Source organism: Aethalodelphis obliquidens, unplaced genomic scaffold (genome assembly GCF_003676395.1).
Source record: "Aethalodelphis obliquidens isolate GAN/ISIS:26980383/991018 unplaced genomic scaffold, ASM367639v1 scaffold46, whole genome shotgun sequence".
Taxonomy (NCBI): Eukaryota; Metazoa; Chordata; class Mammalia; order Artiodactyla; family Delphinidae; genus Aethalodelphis; species Aethalodelphis obliquidens.
The window spans coordinates 7150041-7156041 of record NW_020837990.1 but is presented as its reverse complement, the minus strand read 5'-3'; positions in this window follow the sequence as shown (position 1 = coordinate 7156041).

Sequence of the window (6001 nt, the reverse complement as noted above, 5' to 3'; positions counted from 1 at the left end):
GATCAAATTATTGTAAGATCAATTCTGACCACATCCTCTACTTAATTCTGGTTGCTGGTTATCTTAGCTCAGACTGCCATAACAAAACACCAGAGACTGGATGACTTATACAACAGAAATTTTTGAAGTTGATTTATAGTTGATTTACAATGTTTGAGGTGTACAGCAAGGTGATTCAGTTATATATGTATACATATATGTGTGTATATATGTATATTCTTTTTCAGATTCTTTTCCATTATGGGTTATTACAAGATATTGAATACAGTTCCCTGTGCTATACAGTAGGTCCTTGTTGTATATCTATTTTATATATAGTAGTGTGTATCTGTTAATCCCAAATTACCAATTTATCCCTCTCCCTCCCTTTCCCCTTTGGTAAGCATAGTTTGTTTTCTATGCCTGTGAGTCTATTTCTGTTTTGTAAATAAACTCATTTGTATCATTTTTTTAGATTCCACATATAAGTGATATCACATGATATTATACAACAGAAATTTATTTCTTACTATTCTTGAGGCTGGAAGTCCAAGATCAAGGTGCCTGTATGGTCAGGTTCTGGTGAGAGCTCTCTTCCTGGTTTGGAGAAGGCAGCCTCCTGGCTGTGTCCTCACATGGCAAAAAGCAAGGGAGCTCTGGTCTCTTCTTTTTCTTATAAGGACACTAATCCAATCATAGGGTCCTACCCGAATGACCTCATCTAAACCTAATCACTTCCCAAAGGTCTATCTCCAAATAGCACATTGGGGGTTAAGGCTCCAACGTGTGAATTTGTGGGGAACACAAATATTTAGTCCATAACATTGGTTGATTGCTTTATTTATTTATTCTTTAAATTCTCGGAGTCCCATTCTGCCCAGGACACTTCCCCTTTCTCTACCTTTTAAAACTTTTTATTATGAAAAATTTCAAACACAGAAATGTAAAGAGAATAGTACAATGATCCCTTATTTGCCTATATTCCAACTCAGTTATCACCTCTCTGCCTCTCTTTTTTCATTGGTCCCAACCTCCAACACAACAAGACAAGTAGTTTCTATGAAGACAGAAGCTGTGTTTATTTGGCATCCCTAGGATCAGGTAAAATGGCTGGCTCATGGACACTTAAGTTGTTGCTGAATCAGTCCACTATGAAAATGACACTGTGCAAATGTGCTAGATGTTACAGGAGGTGCCAAGATAAATTAGACCCAGTTCCCGCCCTCAAGGAGTGTATAATCTAGAGGGGAAGTAATGGAGTCCACCTCATGCTGGGTGAAAACTACCTGCCAGATACAGAAAGTGTATCTGTGTAAGATACCTAGGTATCTATTCCCTGGGGCACAGTCAGACTCTAATCAAGGAGTTACTCTTCCTACCAAAGGAAAAGAGTCTTATTTTCCTCATCTCTACAAGAGAGGTGGCAAGAACACCAAGGGCTCAGATAAGCGCTCAGAACAGAAACCTGCAGGGTCAGACAAATGAAAAGAGAACTCATTCCTGGGAAGTGGGCATTTCACAAGAAGTGATAATATGAGCAAACCTCTTCTGAAAGAAGGTGGCCAGGAGTTGGGTACCAAAAAGGAATGGTAAGCAATTGCAGATGAGGAGCTGGAGAATTGTCCACTAACAATAAGGGCCCTGATGCAAGAGGTCACATCCTAACCTAGATCGGATGGGACAGGAATAGCAGAGTCGCATAGAAAGTGGAGCAGGAGAATCTGAAAGAGATGGGCAGAGGAGACCAGAAGTCTTCAAGCCATAACTGCTTAAAGACCTCAGTAAGAAAAGAACTAGAAATTACTATAAGAACCCTACTCTAAACTAGCTTTTAGTAGGTCGCAAACAATTTTGTTCAAGTTAACTCTGTGGTGAATTGTATTATGTTTCTCATTCCAGGTTATGAGTTCATTCTAAATAAAATCCTTAACAAACATGCCCTTAAGAAGGTTTATTTCCATCAGGGAGTGCCCCACATAGTGCTAAGACATGTATTCATACAGATGCAATGCCAGATGCCCACAGAAGACACAGGTGAAGTATTATGGAATCTCAGAGGAAGGAGAAATTTTCTTTTCAGCGGTTACAATCAGGGAAGCTTTGTGGAAATGGATATTTCAATTGGATCTTGAGAGATGGGTGAGATATGGACACATATGGGAGATCAGAACAGGACATTTCTTAATAATAGCCACCTTTTTGTTTGGTTGGTTGTTGCTTTGTTTTTAATACAAACTACGTACAATTTTCAAATTTAGAAACTGGTAATAACCCTTAACCAGTGTGGCTAAGAAATGAGTTTGGATGCAGTTCCAGATCTTCTGTGTACCACCCTGGGCTCGTTTCCTCCTTGTTTAGTTGGAATGTTTTCTTGGCTCAGAATTCTGAATTTTATGCGTTTACTCAAAATTCAGTCTATATTGGACCCGCTCCCATTCCCACCATCACCCCCTCAAACCCAGGTGTGTTCTCTTCCTTAGCTTTCTCAATGCACATGTGATGATATGTAGATGATAAATACAGAAAGACACATTAGGGGATTTGCTTGTTTGTTTTTAATCAATAGACTAATTTTTTGAGCAGTCAGGTTTACAGAAAAACTGAGCAGAAAGTACACAGTTCCCAAATACCCCTTACCACTCCCGCACCCACATTTCCTATTTTATTAACATCATACTTTAGTGTGGTACATTTGTTACGATTGATGAGTCAATATTGACACATTATTATTAACTAAGGTCTGTGTATGTATGGTCCATAGCTAAGGTCTGTGTATGTGTGGTCCATACATCTTCAAATGTATAATGACATGTATCCACCATTACAGTATCATACAGAATAGTTTCACTGCCCTAAAAATTCCCCTATGTTCCACCTGTTCATTCCTTCCTCCACACCCCAACCAGTGATCTTTTTACTGTTTCCATAGTTTTGCCTTTTATAAATGTCCTATAGTTAGAATCCTATAGTATACAGCCTTTTCAGATTGACTTCTTTCACTTAGTAATATGCATTTACGTTTCTTCTGTCTTTTCATGTCTTGATAGCACATTTCTTTTCAGTGCTGAATAATATTCCATTGTCTGGATATACCACAGTTTGTTTATTCACTCGCCTACTGAAGGACATCTTGGCTGCTTCCAAGTTCTGGCAATTATGAATAAAACTGCCTTAAGTATTCATGTGCAGGTTTTCATGTGGACTTAAGTTTTCAACTCATTGGATAAATTCCAAGGAGCATGATTGCTGATTGCTGGATCATATGGTAAGAATTTGTTTCATTTTGTAAGATACCACCAAACTGTCTTCCAAAGTGGCTGTACAGTTCTGAATTCCCACCAGCAATGAATGAGCGTTCCTATTGCTGCACATCCTTGCCAGCATTCGGTGTTGTCAATGTTCTGGATTCTGACCCTTCTAATAGGTGTGTAGTGGTATCTCGTTGTTTTATTTGCAATTCCCTAGTGATATATGATGTGGAGCATCTTTTCACCTGAGTATTTGCCATGTGTATGTTTTCTTTGGTAAGATGTCTGTTCAGATCTTTTGCCCATTTTTAGATTGGGTTGTTTGTCTTCATAATACTGAGGGCATTTGTCTTTGTTTTACAAAACAAAATGAGATTATGTATTTCTCTCTATCTTGCTTTTCTCACTTAGTATATTGTGGAAATCCCTCTAAATCAACTGACATAGATCTAATACATTCTCTTTCATGATTGGGTAACATTCCATGGTATGAATGGTCCACAGTTTAATCAAACATTCCCTGTGGCTGGTTATTCCCCTTGCATCTGGTTCTTGCTATTACAAACAATGCTGCAGAGCACACCCTTGAGCTTATTCCTCCCACCCTGGTGCTTTTATTTCTGTTATGAAAGGAGGATTTAGTTGGTGGCTAGGAGTACAAGTCCTGAATTCAGACAGCCTAGATTTGAAACCTAGCTCTTTACTTATGATCTGTGTCTCCTTGAGCAAGTCACCTGATCTCTCTGTGCCACGGGTTCTTCATTACTCCCTACAAAACAAGGATAATAATACCTCACAGGGTTGTTGTGAGGATTAAATGAGATAATATATTATTGTGCATGGAACAGAACTTGGCACAAAATAAGTACTCAATAATTGTCACCCTTGACTGTTTACAAGATAGATTCCTGGCAGTGGGATTGCTTGCTTGAAGGGTATGTGCATTAAAAATGTTTTTTTAATGATTCAATCTTTTTATTTTTTTTAATTTTATTGACATATAGTTGATTTACAATGTGTTAATTTCTACTGTACAACAAAGTGATTCAGTTATACATATGTATACATACTTTTTCATATTCTTTTCCATTATGGTTTATCACAGGATATTGAATATAGTTCCCTGTGCTATACAGTAGGACCTTGTTGTTTATACAGCATTTTAAATTCTAACAGATGTTTCCATATTGCTTTCAAAAAGTCAACAACGTTCATATTTCCACCACCATGAGAGTCCTTCCTTTCTATGCCACTGTCAGCAGTAGGCAGTATTACTCTTTTTAGTTCTTACCAATTTGATAGGTGTAAATGACAGCATTGTACTTGAATTTGCATTTCTCTGACTGCTGGGAAGATGAGCATCTGTTTATATGTCTTCTTGTCATTTGCATTTGCTCTTCTGTGAATTGTCCATTTATATCTTTTGTCCACTTTTCTATGTGTTGTCTTTTTGTTACCACATTGTGAAAATTCTTTACATTTATAGGTCTTAGTCCTTATACGTTCTTTGTATTGCAGAAACTTTTCTTGGGACTTCCCTGGTGGTCCAGTGGTTAAGAATCCACCTTCCAGTGCAGGGGACATGGGTTCTATCCCTGGTCGGGGAACTAAGATCTCACATGCCAAGGGGCAACTAAGCTCGCGCATGGTAACTACTGAGCCCGTGTACTCTGGAGCCTGTGCACCACACCTAGAGAGAAGCCTGTGTGCCGCAGCAAAGATCCCACGTGTCGCATCTAAGACCCAACGCAGCCAAATAAATAAATAAATACTAAAAAAAAAAAAAAAAACTTTTCTTAACATATTAACAGTCTCTTTGTTTATGGAATCGTTTTCCACAAACAGTTTTTGGGGTTTTTCTGGTATTGTTAAATCTATTCCTTTATAGCTCCTGGGTCTCCTGTGTTGATTTACAGGTTACGTAACATTTAGTTTGTCTGTGTGTAGGTGCCTAAATTTTCTTCTATAATTTTAATTGTTTACGTTTAAGCAGGGGTTTTTTTGCATATGATGTGAGGTAATGATCAAACTTCATTTTCCCTCTAGGCCATTTATTAAAGCCACTTTTCTCCAATAAGTTCAACTAGCATTTTTAATATAAAAAAAATCATATATTTTTGATATATTTCTGGATAATCTATTCTGTTCTCATATATTTTATTACAGAGGCTTTATAATATAAATATCTATTATGGCTACTTTATCACTGTTGTTCTTTTTCATAATTTTCTTGGTTATTTTTAAACATTTTTTCTTCCACACAAACTTTAAGATAGTCTAATCAAAATTAAAAACCCTGTTATAAAATATCACAAAGTTTGCAACTATCTCCAACAAAGTATGCATATTCATATATATACTATCTTCCAAAGGTATACACACAAACACACATACTTTTTCACTGCACCATTTGCAGTGCACATTATATTCTAATATATTCTAACACACGGGTAATTTTATTTTCATATGGGAAGATGAGGATATATTTATTTTAATATGCAAATGTGAAAAAATATTAACAATTGTTGAATCTAAGGTGTTCATTTGGTTGCTTGAACTATTCTTGCAGCTTTTCTGTAAGTTTAAATTCTTCTAAATAAGCAATTTATATTTATTTTATATTATTATATACATATTATTATATTATTATAATAAATAATCTGGCAATGTAGATTGGGGGATAAGGCCAATAAAATAAAGAGAAGCAAGAGAAGCCACCGCAATGAGAAACCTGCGCACTGCAATGAAGAGTAGCCCTTGCTCGACACAACTAG